Source organism: Schistocerca cancellata, chromosome 3, assembly GCF_023864275.1.
Source record: "Schistocerca cancellata isolate TAMUIC-IGC-003103 chromosome 3, iqSchCanc2.1, whole genome shotgun sequence".
Taxonomy (NCBI): Eukaryota; Metazoa; Arthropoda; class Insecta; order Orthoptera; family Acrididae; genus Schistocerca; species Schistocerca cancellata.
The window spans coordinates 705808946-705821130 of record NC_064628.1 but is presented as its reverse complement, the minus strand read 5'-3'; the positions used below and the strand labels follow the sequence as shown (position 1 = coordinate 705821130).

Here is a 12185-nt window from a genome sequence, read left to right as displayed (position 1 = left end):
TAAGCAGCGTCGACTCCGTGGCGCAACGGTAGCGCGTCTGACTCCAGATCAGAAGGTTGCGTGTTCAAATCACGTCGGGGTCACAATGAAATTTTCGTTTACGAAAGCCATAGGCGAGTATGTCAGTTTAATCAGATACCAAACGATTACAAAGAACGGACGAACAGAACTTGCTTGAAAAAAGCTACTAGTGCAATTTTCGCATTCTGACATTAAGGTGAAGGCGCCGACTCGCGATTTCTCCGGGCGCGAGGTGTCTAGTATTTTTGATATTTATATCGTTTAACGCTAATATATAACTGAGAGATAATGATTACACGATATTTTGCTCGATTAGACGTCTTTAGCCAGGCAGAGTGTAATATTTTTCGTTAAGTTATGGGAATAGGAAGATCGTGAAAGGGGGTATAGCTCAGTCGTAGAGCATTCGACTGCAGATCGAGAGGTCCCCGGTTCAATCCCGGGTGCCCCCTTCATTTTTCAGTATCTCGAAAAAACAAAAGACGATTGTCGCGGTGAGTTGCAAATACATGTTTGAGATGCACTCCGCACGCCATACCGAAGGCTTTGGAGCAACATTTCAATGGGAGGATCGCAGCCAAGGGTCTTGCAGGTCATCGTCCTGCCGCCATGAGGTCGAACTGTACGAAATCCACTTGCTTGGGGGAAGAATCTTGTACACTGAATTTTATAGAATATGGTGATAGGCAAAAGTTTTCATGTACAGCTGCACGGAGAAACAAAAATTGGAGGAGCTGGGATTTGAACCCAGGACTTTCTGCATGCGAAGCAGACACTCTACCACTGAGTTACACCCCCGCCAGAGCAAGTACATCTGGGACGAGTCTCTCCTGGATACTACTGTCATTATTTCTTAGGTTTGAACGGTACAGTAAGTTTTCGAGGAACCTATTCATGACAAGACCTAAGCAGCGTCGACTCCGTGGCGCAACGGTAGCGCGTGTGACTCCAGATCAGAAGGTTGCGTGTTCAAATCACGTCGGGGTCACAATGAAATTTTCGTTTACGAAAGCCATAGGCGAGTATGTCAGTTTAATCAGATACCAAACGATTACAAAGAACGGACGAACAGAACTTGCTTGAAAAAAGCTACTAGTGCAATTTTCGCATTCTGACATTAAGGTGAAGGCGCCGACTCGCACTTTCTCCAGGCGCGAGGTGTCTAGTATTTTTGATATTTATATCGTTTAACGCTAATATATAACTGAGAGATAATGATTACACGATATTTTGCTCGATTAGACGTCTTTAGCCAGGCAGAGTGTAATATTTTTCGTTAAGTTATGGGAATAGGAAAATCGTGAAAGGGGGTATAGCTCAGTCGTAGAGCATTCGACTGCAGATCGAGAGGTCCCCGGTTCAATCCCGGGTGCCCCCTTCATTTTTCAGTATCTCGAAAAAACAAAAGACGATTGTCGCGGTGAGTTGCAAATACAAGGTTTGAGATGCACTCCGCACGCCATACCGAAGGCTTTGGAGCAACATTTCAATCGGAGGATCGCAGCCAAGGGTCTTGCAGGTCATCGTCCTGCCGCCATGAGGTCGAACTGTACGAAATCCACTTGCTTGGGGGAAGAATCTTGTACACTGAATTTTATAGAATATGGTGATAGGCAAAAGTTTTCATGTACTGCTGCACGGAGAAACAAAAATTGGAGGAGCTGGGATTTGAACCCAGGACTTTCTGCATGCGAAGCAGACACTCTACCACTGAGTTACACCCCCGCCAGAGCAAGTACATCTGGGACGAGTCTCTCCTGGATACTACTGTCATTATTTCTTAGGTTTGAACGGTACAGTAAGTTTTCGAGGAACCTATTCATGACAAGACCTAAGCAGCGTCGACTCCGTGGCGCAACGGTAGCGCGTCTGACTCCAGATCAGAAGGTTGCGTGTTCAAATCACGTCGGGGTCACAATGAAATTTTCGTTTACGAAAGCCATAGGCGAGTATGTCAGTTTAATCAGATACCAAACGATTACAAAGAACGGACGAACAGAACTTGCTTGAAAAAAGCTACTAGTGCAATTTTCGCATTCTGACATTAAGGTGAAGGCGCCGACTCGCACTTTCTCCAGGCGCGAGGTGTCTAGTATTTTTGATATTTATATCGTTTAACGCTAATATATAACTGAGAGATAATGATTACACGATATTTTGCTCGATTAGAGGTCTTTAGCCAGGCAGAGTGTAATATTTTTCGTTAAGTTATGGGAATAGGAAGATCGTGAAAGGGGGTATAGCTCAGTCGTAGAGCATTCGACTGCAGATCGAGAGGTCCCCGGTTCAATCCCGGGTGCCCCCTTCATTTTTCAGTATCTCGAAAAAACAAAAGACGATTGTCGCGGTGAGTTGCAAATACATGTTTGAGATGCACTCCGCACGCCATACCGAAGGCTTTGGAGCAACATTTCAATGGGAGGATCGCAGCCAAGGGTCTTGCAGGTCATCGTCCTGCCGCCATGAGGTCGAACTGTACGAAATCCACTTGCTTGGGGGAAGAATCTTGTACACTGAATTTTATAGAATATGGTGATAGGCAAAAGTTTTCATGTACTGCTGCACGGAGAAACAAAAATTGGAGGAGCTGGGATTTGAACCCAGGACTTTCTGCATGCGAAGCAAACACTCTACCACTGAGTTACACCCCCGCCAGAGCAAGTACATCTGGGACGAGTCTCTCCTGGATACTACTGTCATTATTTCTTAGGTTTGAACGGTACAGTAAGTTTTCGAGGAACCTATTCATGACAAGACCTAAGCAGCGTCGACTCCGTGGCGCAACGGTAGCGCGTCTGACTCCAGATCAGAAGGTTGCGTGTTCAAATCACGTCGGGGTCACAATGAAATTTTCGTTTACGAAAGCCATAGGCGAGTATGTCAGTTTAATCAGATACCAAACGATTACAAAGAACGGACGAACAGAACTTGCTTGAAAAAAGCTACTAGTGCAATTTTCGCATTCTGACATTAAGGTGAAGGCGCCGACTCGCACTTTCTCCAGGCGCGAGGTGTCTAGTATTTTTGATATTTATATCGTTTAACGCTAATATATAACTGAGAGATAATGATTACACGATATTTTGCTCGATTAGACGTCTTTAGCCAGGCAGAGTGTAATATTTTTCGTTAAGTTATGGGAATAGGAAGATCGTGAAAGGGGGTATAGCTCAGTCGTAGAGCATTCGACTGCAGATCGAGAGGTCCCCGGTTCAATCCCGGGTGCCCCCTTCATTTTTCAGTATCTCGAAAAAACAAAAGACGATTGTCGCGGTGAGTTGCAAATACATGTTTGAGATGCACTCCGCACGCCATACCGAAGGCTTTGGAGCAACATTTCAATGGGAGGATCGCAGCCAAGGGTCTTGCAGGTCATCGTCCTGCCGCCATGAGGTCGAACTGTACGAAATCCACTTGCTTGGGGGAAGAATCTTGTACACTGAATTTTATAGAATATGGTGATAGGCAAAAGTTTTCATGTACAGCTGCACGGAGAAACAAAAATTGGAGGAGCTGGGATTTGAACCCAGGACTTTCTGCATGCGAAGCAGACACTCTACCACTGAGTTACACCCCCGCCAGAGCAAGTACATCTGGGACGAGTCTCTCCTGGATACTACTGTCATTATTTCTTAGGTTTGAACGGTACAGTAAGTTTTCGAGGAACCTATTCATGACAAGACCTAAGCAGCGTCGACTCCGTGGCGCAACGGTAGCGCGTCTGACTCCAGATCAGAAGGTTGCGTGTTCAAATCACGTCGGGGTCACAATGAAATTTTCGTTTACGAAAGCCATAGGCGAGTATGTCAGTTTAATCAGATACCAAACGATTACAAAGAACGGACGAACAGAACTTGCTTGAAAAAAGCTACTAGTGCAATTTTCGCATTCTGACATTAAGGTGAAGGCGCCGACTCGCACTTTCTCCAGGCGCGAGGTGTCTAGTATTTTTGATATTTATATCGTTTAACGCTAATATATAACTGAGAGATAATGATTACACGATATTTTGCTCGATTAGACGTCTTTAGCCAGGCAGAGTGTAATATTTTTCGTTAAGTTATGGGAATAGGAAAATCGTGAAAGGGGGTATAGCTCAGTCGTAGAGCATTCGACTGCAGATCGAGAGGTCCCCGGTTCAATCCCGGGTGCCCCCTTCATTTTTCAGTATCTCGAAAAAACAAAAGACGATTGTCGCGGTGAGTTGCAAATACAAGGTTTGAGATGCACTCCGCACGCCATACCGAAGGCTTTGGAGCAACATTTCAATCGGAGGATCGCAGCCAAGGGTCTTGCAGGTCATCGTCCTGCCGCCATGAGGTCGAACTGTACGAAATCCACTTGCTTGGGGGAAGAATCTTGTACACTGAATTTTATAGAATATGGTGATAGGCAAAAGTTTTCATGTACTGCTGCACGGAGAAACAAAAATTGGAGGAGCTGGGATTTGAACCCAGGACTTTCTGCATGCGAAGCAGACACTCTACCACTGAGTTACACCCCCGCCAGAGCAAGTACATCTGGGACGAGTCTCTCCTGGATACTACTGTCATTATTTCTTAGGTTTGAACGGTACAGTAAGTTTTCGAGGAACCTATTCATGACAAGACCTAAGCAGCGTCGACTCCGTGGCGCAACGGTAGCGCGTCTGACTCCAGATCAGAAGGTTGCGTGTTCAAATCACGTCGGGGTCACAATGAAATTTTCGTTTACGAAAGCCATAGGCGAGTATGTCAGTTTAATCAGATACCAAACGATTACAAAGAACGGACGAACAGAACTTGCTTGAAAAAAGCTACTAGTGCAATTTTCGCATTCTGACATTAAGGTGAAGGCGCCGACTCGCACTTTCTCCAGGCGCGAGGTGTCTAGTATTTTTGATATTTATATCGTTTAACGCTAATATATAACTGAGAGATAATGATTACACGATATTTTGCTCGATTAGAGGTCTTTAGCCAGGCAGAGTGTAATATTTTTCGTTAAGTTATGGGAATAGGAAGATCGTGAAAGGGGGTATAGCTCAGTCGTAGAGCATTCGACTGCAGATCGAGAGGTCCCCGGTTCAATCCCGGGTGCCCCCTTCATTTTTCAGTATCTCGAAAAAACAAAAGACGATTGTCGCGGTGAGTTGCAAATACATGTTTGAGATGCACTCCGCACGCCATACCGAAGGCTTTGGAGCAACATTTCAATGGGAGGATCGCAGCCAAGGGTCTTGCAGGTCATCGTCCTGCCGCCATGAGGTCGAACTGTACGAAATCCACTTGCTTGGGGGAAGAATCTTGTACACTGAATTTTATAGAATATGGTGATAGGCAAAAGTTTTCATGTACTGCTGCACGGAGAAACAAAAATTGGAGGAGCTGGGATTTGAACCCAGGACTTTCTGCATGCGAAGCAGACACTCTACCACTGAGTTACACCCCCGCCAGAGCAAGTACATCTGGGACGAGTCTCTCCTGGATACTACTGTCATTATTTCTTAGGTTTGAACGGTACAGTAAGTTTTCGAGGAACCTATTCATGACAAGACCTAAGCAGCGTCGACTCCGTGGCGCAACGGTAGCGCGTCTGACTCCAGATCAGAAGGTTGCGTGTTCAAATCACGTCGGGGTCACAATGAAATTTTCGTTTACGAAAGCCATAGGCGAGTATGTCAGTTTAATCAGATACCAAACGATTACAGAGAACGGACGAACAGAACTTGCTTGAAAAAAGCTACTAGTGCAATTTTCGCATTCTGACATTAAGGTGAAGGCGCCGACTCGCACTTTCTCCAGGCGCGAGGTGTCTAGTATTTTTGATATTTATATCGTTTAACGCTAATATATAACTGAGAGATAATGATTACACGATATTTTGCTCGATTAGACGTCTTTAGCCAGGCAGAGTGTAATATTTTTCGTTAAGTTATGGGAATAGGAAGATCGTGAAAGGGGGTATAGCTCAGTCGTAGAGCATTCGACTGCAGATCGAGAGGTCCCCGGCTCAATCCCGGGTGCCCCCTTCATTTTTCAGTATCTCGAAAAAACAAAAGACGATTGTCGTGGTGAGTTGCAAATACATGTTTGAGATGCACTCCGCACGCCATACCGAAGGCTTTGGAGCAACATTTCAATGGGAGGATCGCAGCCAAGGGTCTTGCAGGTCATCGTCCTGCCGCCATGAGGTCGAACTGTACGAAATCCACTTGCTTGGGGGAAGAATCTTGTACACTGAATTTTATAGAATATGGTGATAGGCAAAAGTTTTCATGTACTGCTGCACGGAGAAACAAAAATTGGAGGAGCTGGGATTTGAACCCAGGACTTTCTGCATGCGAAGCAGACACTCTACCACTGAGTTACACCCCCGCCAGAGCAAGTACATCTGGGACGAGTCCCTCCTGGATACTACTGTCATTATTTCTTAGGTTTGAACGGTACAGTAAGTTTTCGAGGAACCTATTCATGACAAGACCTAAGCAGCGTCGACTCCGTGGCGCAACGGTAGCGCGTCTGACTCCAGATCAGAAGGTTGCGTGTTCAAATCACGTCGGGGTCACAATGAAATTTTCGTTTACGAAAGCCATAGGCGAGTATGTCAGTTTAATCAGATACCAAACGATTACAAAGAACGGACGAACAGAACTTGCTTGAAAAAAGCTACTAGTGCAATTTTCGCATTCTGACATTAAGGTGAAGGCGCCGACTCGCACTTTCTCCAGGCGCGAGGTGTCTAGTATTTTTGATATTTATATCGTTTAACGCTAATATATAACTGAGAGATAATGATTACACGATATTTTGCTCGATTAGACGTCTTTAGCCAGGCAGAGTGTAATATTTTTCGTTAAGTTATGGGAATAGGAAGATCGTGAAAGGGGGTATAGCTCAGTCGTAGAGCATTCGACTGCAGATCGAGAGGTCCCCGGTTCAATCCCGGGTGCCCCCTTCATTTTTCAGTATCTCGAAAAAACAAAAGACGATTGTCACGGTGAGTTGCAAATACACGTTTGAGATGCACTCCGCACGCCATACCGAAGGCTTTGGAGCAACATTTCAATGGGAGGATCGCAGCCAAGGGTCTTGCAGGTCATCGTCCTGCCGCCATGAGGTCGAACTGTACGAAATCCACTTGCTTGGGGGAAGAATCTTGTACACTGAATTTTATAGAATATGGTGATAGGCAAAAGTTTTCATGTACTGCTGCACGGAGAAACAAAAATTGGAGGAGCTGGGATTTGAACCCAGGACTTTCTGCATGCGAAGCAGACACTCTACCACTGAGTTACACCCCCGCCAGAGCAAGTACATCTGGGACGAGTCTCTCCTGGATACTACTGTCATTATTTCTTAGGTTTGAACGGTACAGTAAGTTTTCGAGGAACCTATTCATGACAAGACCTAAGCAGCGTCGACTCCGTGGCGCAACGGTAGCGCGTCTGACTCCAGATCAGAAGGTTGCGTGTTCAAATCACGTCGGGGTCACAATGAAATTTTCGTTTACGAAAGCCATAGGCGAGTATGTCAGTTTAATCAGATACCAAACGATTACAAAGAACGGACGAACAGAACTTGCTTGAAAAAAGCTACTAGTGCAATTTTCTCATTCTGACATTAAGGTGAAGGCGCCGACTCGCACTTTCTCCAGGCGCGAGGTGTCTAGTATTTTTGATATTTATATCGTTTAACGCTAATATATAACTGAGAGATAATGATTACACGATATTTTGCTCGATTAGACGTCTTTAGCCAGGCAGAGTGTAATATTTTTCGTTAAGTTATGGGAATAGGAAGATCGTGAAAGGGGGTATAGCTCAGTCGTAGAGCATTCGACTGCAGATCGAGAGGTCCCCGGTTCAATCCCGGGTGCCCCCTTCATTTTTCAGTATCTCGAAAAAACAAAAGACGATTGTCGCGGTGAGTTGCAAATACATGTTTGAGATGCACTCCGCACGCCATACCGAAGGCTTTGGAGCAACATTTCAATGGGAGGATCGCAGCCAAGGGTCTTGCAGGTCATCGTCCTGCCGCCATGAGGTCGAACTGTACGAAATCCACTTGCTTGGGGGAAGAATCTTGTACACTGAATTTTATAGAATATGGTGATAGGCAAAAGTTTTCATGTACTGCTGCACGGAGAAACAAAAATTGGAGGAGCTGGGATTTGAACCCAGGACTTTCTGCATGCGAAGCAGACACTCTACCACTGAGTTACACCCCCGCCAGAGCAAGTACATCTGGGACGAGTCTCTCCTGGATACTACTGTCATTATTTCTTAGGTTTGAACGGTACAGTAAGTTTTCGAGGAACCTATTCATGACAAGACCTAAGCAGCGTCGACTCCGTGGCGCAACGGTAGCGCGTCTGACTTCAGATCAGAAGGTTGCGTGTTCAAATCACGTCGGGGTCACAATGAAATTTTCGTTTACGAAAGCCATAGGCGAGTATGTCAGTTTAATCAGATACCAAACGATTACAAAGAACGGACGAACAGAACTTGCTTGAAAAAAGCTACTAGTGCAATTTTCGCATTCTGACATTAAGGTGAAGGCGCCGACTCGCACTTTCTCCAGGCGCGAGGTGTCTAGTATTTTTGATATTTATATCGTTTAACGCTAATATATAACTGAGAGATAATGATTACACGATATTTTGCTCGATTAGACGTCTTTAGCCAGGCAGAGTGTAATATTTTTCGTTAAGTTATGGGAAGAGGAAGATCGTGAAAGGGGGTATAGCTCAGTCGTAGAGCATTCGACTGCAGATCGAGATGTCCCCGGTTCAATCCCGGGTGCCCCCTTCATTTTTCAGTATCTCGAAAAAACAAAAGACGATTGTCGCGGTGAGTTGCAAATACATGTTTGAGATGCACTCCGCACGCCATACCGAAGGCTTTGGAGCAACATTTCAATGGGAGGATCGCAGCCAAGGGTCTTGCAGGTCATCGTCCTGCCGCCATGAGGTCGAACTGTACGAAATCAACTTGCTTGGGGGAAGAATCTTGTACACTGAATTTTATAGAATATGGTGATAGGCAAAAGTTTTCATGTACTGCTGCACGGAGAAACAAAAATTGGAGGAGCTGGGATTTGAACCCAGGACTTTCTGCATGCGAAGCAGACACTCTACCACCGAGTTACACCCCCGCCATAGCAAGTACATCTGGGACGAGTCTCTCCTGGATACTACTGTCATTATTTCTTAGGTTTGAACGGTACAGTAAGTTTTCGAGGAACCTATTCATGACAAGACCTAAGCAGCGTCGACTCCGTGGCGCAACGGTAGCGCGTCTGACTCCAGATCAGAAGGTTGCGTGTTCAAATCACGTCGGGGTCACAATGAAATTTTCGTTTACGAAAGCCATAGGCGAGTATGTCAGTTTAATCAGATACCAAACGATTACAAAGAACGGACGAACAGAACTTGCTTGAAAAAAGCTACTAGTGCAATTTTCGCATTCTGACATTAAGGTGAAGGCGCCGACTCGCACTTTCTCCGGGCGCGAGGTGTCTAGTATTTTTGATATTTATATCGTTTAACGCTAATATATAACTGAGAGATAATGATTACACGATATTTTGCTCGATTAGACGTCTTTAGCCAGGCAGAGTGTAATATTTTTCGTTAAGTTATGGGAATAGGAAGATCGTGAAAGGGGGTATAGCTCAGTCGTAGAGCATTCGACTGCAGATCGAGAGGTCCCCGGTTCAATCCCGGGTGCCCCCTTCATTTTTCAGTATCTCGAAAAAACAAAAGACGATTGTCGCGGTGAGTTGCAAATACATGTTTGAGATGCACTCCGCACGCCATACCGAAGGCTTTGGAGCAACATTTCAATGGGAGGATCGCAGCCAAGGGTCTTGCAGGTCATCGTCCTGCCGCCATGAGGTCGAACTGTACGAAATCCACTTGCTTGGGGGAAGAATCTTGTACACTGAATTTTATAGAATATGGTGATAGGCAAAAGTTTTCATGTACTGCTGCACGGAGAAACAAAAATTGGAGGAGCTGGGATTTGAACCCAGGACTTTCTGCATGCGAAGCAGACACTCTACCACCGAGTTACACCCCCGCCAGAGCAAGTACATCTGGGACGAGTCTCTCCTGGATACTACTGTCATTATTTCTTAGGTTTGAACGGTACAGTAAGTTTTCGAGGAACCTATTCATGACAAGACCTAAGCAGCGTCGACTCCGTGGCGCAACGGTAGCGCGTCTGACTCCAGATCAGAAGGTTGCGTGTTCAAATCACGTCGGGGTCACAATGAAATTTTCGTTTACGAAAGCCATAGGCGAGTATGTCAGTTTAATCAGATACCAAACGATTACAGAGAACGGACGAACAGAACTTGCTTGAAAAAAGCTACTAGTGCAGTTTTCTCATTCTGACATTAAGGTGAAGGCGCCGACTCGCACTTTCTCCAGGCGCGAGGTGTCTAGTATTTTTGATATTTATATCGTTTAACGCTAATATATAACTGAGAGATAATGATTACACGATATTTTGCTCGATTAGACGTCTTTAGCCAGGCAGAGTGTAATATTTTTCGTTAAGTTATGGGAATAGGAAGATCGTGAAAGGGGGTATAGCTCAGTCGTAGAGCATTCGACTGCAGATCGAGAGGTCCCCGGTTCAATCCCGGGTGCCCCCTTCATTTTTCAGTATCTCGAAAAAACAAAAGACGATTGTCGCGGTGAGTTGCAAATACATGTTTGAGATGCACTCCGCACGCCATACCGTAGGCTTTGGAGCAACATTTCAATGGGAGGATCGCAGCCAAGGGTCTTGCAGGTCATCGTCCTGCCGCCATGAGGTCGAACTGTACGAAATCCACTTGCTTGGGGGAAGAATCTTGTACACTGAATTTTATAGAATATGGTGATAGGCAAAAGTTTTCATGTACTGCTGCACGGAGAAACAAAAATTGGAGGAGCTGGGATTTGAACCCAGGACTTTCTGCATGCGAAGCAGACACTCTACCACTGAGTTACACCCCCGCCAGAGCAAGTACATCTGGGACGAGTCTCTCCTGGATACTACTGTCATTATTTCTTAGGTTTGAACGGTACAGTAAGTTTTCGAGGAACCTATTCATGACAAGACCTAAGCAGCGTCGACTCCGTGGCGCAACGGTAGCGCGTCTGACTCCAGATCAGAAGGTTGCGTGTTCAAATCACGTCGGGGTCACAATGAAATTTTCGTTTACGAAAGCCATAGGCGAGTATGTCAGTTTAATCAGATACCAAACGATTACAGAGAACGGACGAACAGAACTTGCTTGAAAAAAGCTACTAGTGCAATTTTCGCATTCTGACATTAAGGTGAAGGCGCCGACTCGCACTTTCTCCAGGCGCGAGGTGTCTAGTATTTTTGATATTTATATCGTTTAACGCTAATATATAACTGAGAGATAATGATTACACGATATTTCGCTCGATTAGACGTCTTTAGCCAGGCAGAGTGTAATATTTTTCGTTAAGTTATGGGAATAGGAAGATCGTGAAAGGGGGTATAGCTCAGTCGTAGAGCATTCGACTGCAGATCGAGAGGTCCCCGGTTCAATCCCGGGTGCCCCCTTCATATTTCAGTATTTCGAAAAAACAAAAGACGATTGTCGCGGTGAATTGCAAATACATGTTTGAGATGCACTCCGCACGCCATACCGAAGGCTTTGGAGCAACATTTCAATGCGAGGATCGCAGCCAAGGGTCTTGCAGGTCATCGTCCTGCCGCCATGAGGTCGAACTGTACGAAATCCACTTGCTTGGGGGAAGAATCTTGTACACTGAATTTTATAGAATATGGTGATAGGCAAAAGTTTTCATGTACTGCTGCACGGAGAAACAAAAATTGGAGGAGCTGGGATTTGAACCCAGGACTTTCTGCATGCGAAGCAGACACTCTACCACTGAGTTACACCCCCGCCAGAGCAAGTACATCTGGGACGAGTCTCTCCTGGATACTACTGTCATTATTTCTTAGGTTTGAACGGTACAGTAAGTTTTCGAGGAACCTATTCATGACAAGACCTAAGCAGCGTCGACTCCGTGGCGCAACGGTAGCGCGTCTGACTCCAGATCAGAAGGTTGCGTGTTCAAATCACGTCGGGGTCACAATGAAATTTTCGTTTACGAAAGCCATAGGCGAGTATGTCAGTTTAATCAGATACCAAACG

The 12185-nt window shown here is 45.4% G+C and overlaps 39 non-coding genes across 39 annotated transcripts; 26 read left to right on the top strand and 13 right to left on the bottom strand.

Moving 5' to 3' along the window:
- The first annotated feature begins 11 nt into the window (after positions 1-11).
- Positions 12-83, top strand: Trnaw-cca (transfer RNA tryptophan (anticodon CCA)). The gene has a single exon. It is a non-coding gene; the product is annotated as a tRNA-Trp (tRNA).
- A 318-nt stretch (positions 84-401) lies between these two features.
- On the top strand, positions 402-473 carry Trnac-gca (transfer RNA cysteine (anticodon GCA)). Its single transcript has one exon. It is a non-coding gene; the product is annotated as a tRNA-Cys (tRNA).
- Positions 474-747: 274 nt separating this feature from the next.
- Trnaa-cgc (transfer RNA alanine (anticodon CGC)) lies at positions 748-819 on the bottom strand. Its single transcript has one exon. It is a non-coding gene; the product is annotated as a tRNA-Ala (tRNA).
- A 118-nt stretch (positions 820-937) lies between these two features.
- On the top strand, positions 938-1009 carry Trnaw-cca (transfer RNA tryptophan (anticodon CCA)). Its single transcript has one exon. It is a non-coding gene; the product is annotated as a tRNA-Trp (tRNA).
- A 318-nt stretch (positions 1010-1327) lies between these two features.
- Trnac-gca (transfer RNA cysteine (anticodon GCA)) lies at positions 1328-1399 on the top strand. Its single transcript has one exon. It is a non-coding gene; the product is annotated as a tRNA-Cys (tRNA).
- Positions 1400-1674: 275 nt separating this feature from the next.
- On the bottom strand, positions 1675-1746 carry Trnaa-cgc (transfer RNA alanine (anticodon CGC)). Its single transcript has one exon. It is a non-coding gene; the product is annotated as a tRNA-Ala (tRNA).
- Positions 1747-1864: 118 nt separating this feature from the next.
- Trnaw-cca (transfer RNA tryptophan (anticodon CCA)) lies at positions 1865-1936 on the top strand. Its single transcript has one exon. It is a non-coding gene; the product is annotated as a tRNA-Trp (tRNA).
- Positions 1937-2254: 318 nt separating this feature from the next.
- Positions 2255-2326, top strand: Trnac-gca (transfer RNA cysteine (anticodon GCA)). The gene has a single exon. It is a non-coding gene; the product is annotated as a tRNA-Cys (tRNA).
- Positions 2327-2600: 274 nt separating this feature from the next.
- Trnaa-cgc (transfer RNA alanine (anticodon CGC)) lies at positions 2601-2672 on the bottom strand. The gene has a single exon. It is a non-coding gene; the product is annotated as a tRNA-Ala (tRNA).
- A 118-nt stretch (positions 2673-2790) lies between these two features.
- Trnaw-cca (transfer RNA tryptophan (anticodon CCA)) lies at positions 2791-2862 on the top strand. The gene has a single exon. It is a non-coding gene; the product is annotated as a tRNA-Trp (tRNA).
- A 318-nt stretch (positions 2863-3180) lies between these two features.
- Positions 3181-3252, top strand: Trnac-gca (transfer RNA cysteine (anticodon GCA)). The gene has a single exon. It is a non-coding gene; the product is annotated as a tRNA-Cys (tRNA).
- A 274-nt stretch (positions 3253-3526) lies between these two features.
- On the bottom strand, positions 3527-3598 carry Trnaa-cgc (transfer RNA alanine (anticodon CGC)). The gene has a single exon. It is a non-coding gene; the product is annotated as a tRNA-Ala (tRNA).
- A 118-nt stretch (positions 3599-3716) lies between these two features.
- On the top strand, positions 3717-3788 carry Trnaw-cca (transfer RNA tryptophan (anticodon CCA)). The gene has a single exon. It is a non-coding gene; the product is annotated as a tRNA-Trp (tRNA).
- A 318-nt stretch (positions 3789-4106) lies between these two features.
- On the top strand, positions 4107-4178 carry Trnac-gca (transfer RNA cysteine (anticodon GCA)). Its single transcript has one exon. It is a non-coding gene; the product is annotated as a tRNA-Cys (tRNA).
- A 275-nt stretch (positions 4179-4453) lies between these two features.
- On the bottom strand, positions 4454-4525 carry Trnaa-cgc (transfer RNA alanine (anticodon CGC)). The gene has a single exon. It is a non-coding gene; the product is annotated as a tRNA-Ala (tRNA).
- Positions 4526-4643: 118 nt separating this feature from the next.
- Trnaw-cca (transfer RNA tryptophan (anticodon CCA)) lies at positions 4644-4715 on the top strand. The gene has a single exon. It is a non-coding gene; the product is annotated as a tRNA-Trp (tRNA).
- Positions 4716-5033: 318 nt separating this feature from the next.
- Trnac-gca (transfer RNA cysteine (anticodon GCA)) lies at positions 5034-5105 on the top strand. Its single transcript has one exon. It is a non-coding gene; the product is annotated as a tRNA-Cys (tRNA).
- Positions 5106-5379: 274 nt separating this feature from the next.
- Positions 5380-5451, bottom strand: Trnaa-cgc (transfer RNA alanine (anticodon CGC)). Its single transcript has one exon. It is a non-coding gene; the product is annotated as a tRNA-Ala (tRNA).
- A 118-nt stretch (positions 5452-5569) lies between these two features.
- Positions 5570-5641, top strand: Trnaw-cca (transfer RNA tryptophan (anticodon CCA)). The gene has a single exon. It is a non-coding gene; the product is annotated as a tRNA-Trp (tRNA).
- A 318-nt stretch (positions 5642-5959) lies between these two features.
- On the top strand, positions 5960-6031 carry Trnac-gca (transfer RNA cysteine (anticodon GCA)). Its single transcript has one exon. It is a non-coding gene; the product is annotated as a tRNA-Cys (tRNA).
- Positions 6032-6305: 274 nt separating this feature from the next.
- Positions 6306-6377, bottom strand: Trnaa-cgc (transfer RNA alanine (anticodon CGC)). Its single transcript has one exon. It is a non-coding gene; the product is annotated as a tRNA-Ala (tRNA).
- Positions 6378-6495: 118 nt separating this feature from the next.
- Trnaw-cca (transfer RNA tryptophan (anticodon CCA)) lies at positions 6496-6567 on the top strand. Its single transcript has one exon. It is a non-coding gene; the product is annotated as a tRNA-Trp (tRNA).
- A 318-nt stretch (positions 6568-6885) lies between these two features.
- Positions 6886-6957, top strand: Trnac-gca (transfer RNA cysteine (anticodon GCA)). The gene has a single exon. It is a non-coding gene; the product is annotated as a tRNA-Cys (tRNA).
- A 274-nt stretch (positions 6958-7231) lies between these two features.
- Trnaa-cgc (transfer RNA alanine (anticodon CGC)) lies at positions 7232-7303 on the bottom strand. Its single transcript has one exon. It is a non-coding gene; the product is annotated as a tRNA-Ala (tRNA).
- Positions 7304-7421: 118 nt separating this feature from the next.
- Positions 7422-7493, top strand: Trnaw-cca (transfer RNA tryptophan (anticodon CCA)). Its single transcript has one exon. It is a non-coding gene; the product is annotated as a tRNA-Trp (tRNA).
- A 318-nt stretch (positions 7494-7811) lies between these two features.
- Positions 7812-7883, top strand: Trnac-gca (transfer RNA cysteine (anticodon GCA)). Its single transcript has one exon. It is a non-coding gene; the product is annotated as a tRNA-Cys (tRNA).
- A 274-nt stretch (positions 7884-8157) lies between these two features.
- Positions 8158-8229, bottom strand: Trnaa-cgc (transfer RNA alanine (anticodon CGC)). Its single transcript has one exon. It is a non-coding gene; the product is annotated as a tRNA-Ala (tRNA).
- A 508-nt stretch (positions 8230-8737) lies between these two features.
- Trnac-gca (transfer RNA cysteine (anticodon GCA)) lies at positions 8738-8809 on the top strand. The gene has a single exon. It is a non-coding gene; the product is annotated as a tRNA-Cys (tRNA).
- Positions 8810-9083: 274 nt separating this feature from the next.
- On the bottom strand, positions 9084-9155 carry Trnaa-cgc (transfer RNA alanine (anticodon CGC)). The gene has a single exon. It is a non-coding gene; the product is annotated as a tRNA-Ala (tRNA).
- A 118-nt stretch (positions 9156-9273) lies between these two features.
- Positions 9274-9345, top strand: Trnaw-cca (transfer RNA tryptophan (anticodon CCA)). The gene has a single exon. It is a non-coding gene; the product is annotated as a tRNA-Trp (tRNA).
- A 318-nt stretch (positions 9346-9663) lies between these two features.
- Trnac-gca (transfer RNA cysteine (anticodon GCA)) lies at positions 9664-9735 on the top strand. The gene has a single exon. It is a non-coding gene; the product is annotated as a tRNA-Cys (tRNA).
- Positions 9736-10009: 274 nt separating this feature from the next.
- Trnaa-cgc (transfer RNA alanine (anticodon CGC)) lies at positions 10010-10081 on the bottom strand. Its single transcript has one exon. It is a non-coding gene; the product is annotated as a tRNA-Ala (tRNA).
- Positions 10082-10199: 118 nt separating this feature from the next.
- Positions 10200-10271, top strand: Trnaw-cca (transfer RNA tryptophan (anticodon CCA)). Its single transcript has one exon. It is a non-coding gene; the product is annotated as a tRNA-Trp (tRNA).
- A 318-nt stretch (positions 10272-10589) lies between these two features.
- On the top strand, positions 10590-10661 carry Trnac-gca (transfer RNA cysteine (anticodon GCA)). The gene has a single exon. It is a non-coding gene; the product is annotated as a tRNA-Cys (tRNA).
- Positions 10662-10935: 274 nt separating this feature from the next.
- Trnaa-cgc (transfer RNA alanine (anticodon CGC)) lies at positions 10936-11007 on the bottom strand. Its single transcript has one exon. It is a non-coding gene; the product is annotated as a tRNA-Ala (tRNA).
- Positions 11008-11125: 118 nt separating this feature from the next.
- On the top strand, positions 11126-11197 carry Trnaw-cca (transfer RNA tryptophan (anticodon CCA)). Its single transcript has one exon. It is a non-coding gene; the product is annotated as a tRNA-Trp (tRNA).
- A 318-nt stretch (positions 11198-11515) lies between these two features.
- Positions 11516-11587, top strand: Trnac-gca (transfer RNA cysteine (anticodon GCA)). The gene has a single exon. It is a non-coding gene; the product is annotated as a tRNA-Cys (tRNA).
- A 274-nt stretch (positions 11588-11861) lies between these two features.
- On the bottom strand, positions 11862-11933 carry Trnaa-cgc (transfer RNA alanine (anticodon CGC)). The gene has a single exon. It is a non-coding gene; the product is annotated as a tRNA-Ala (tRNA).
- Positions 11934-12051: 118 nt separating this feature from the next.
- Trnaw-cca (transfer RNA tryptophan (anticodon CCA)) lies at positions 12052-12123 on the top strand. Its single transcript has one exon. It is a non-coding gene; the product is annotated as a tRNA-Trp (tRNA).
- The last annotated feature ends 62 nt before the right edge of the window (positions 12124-12185 follow it).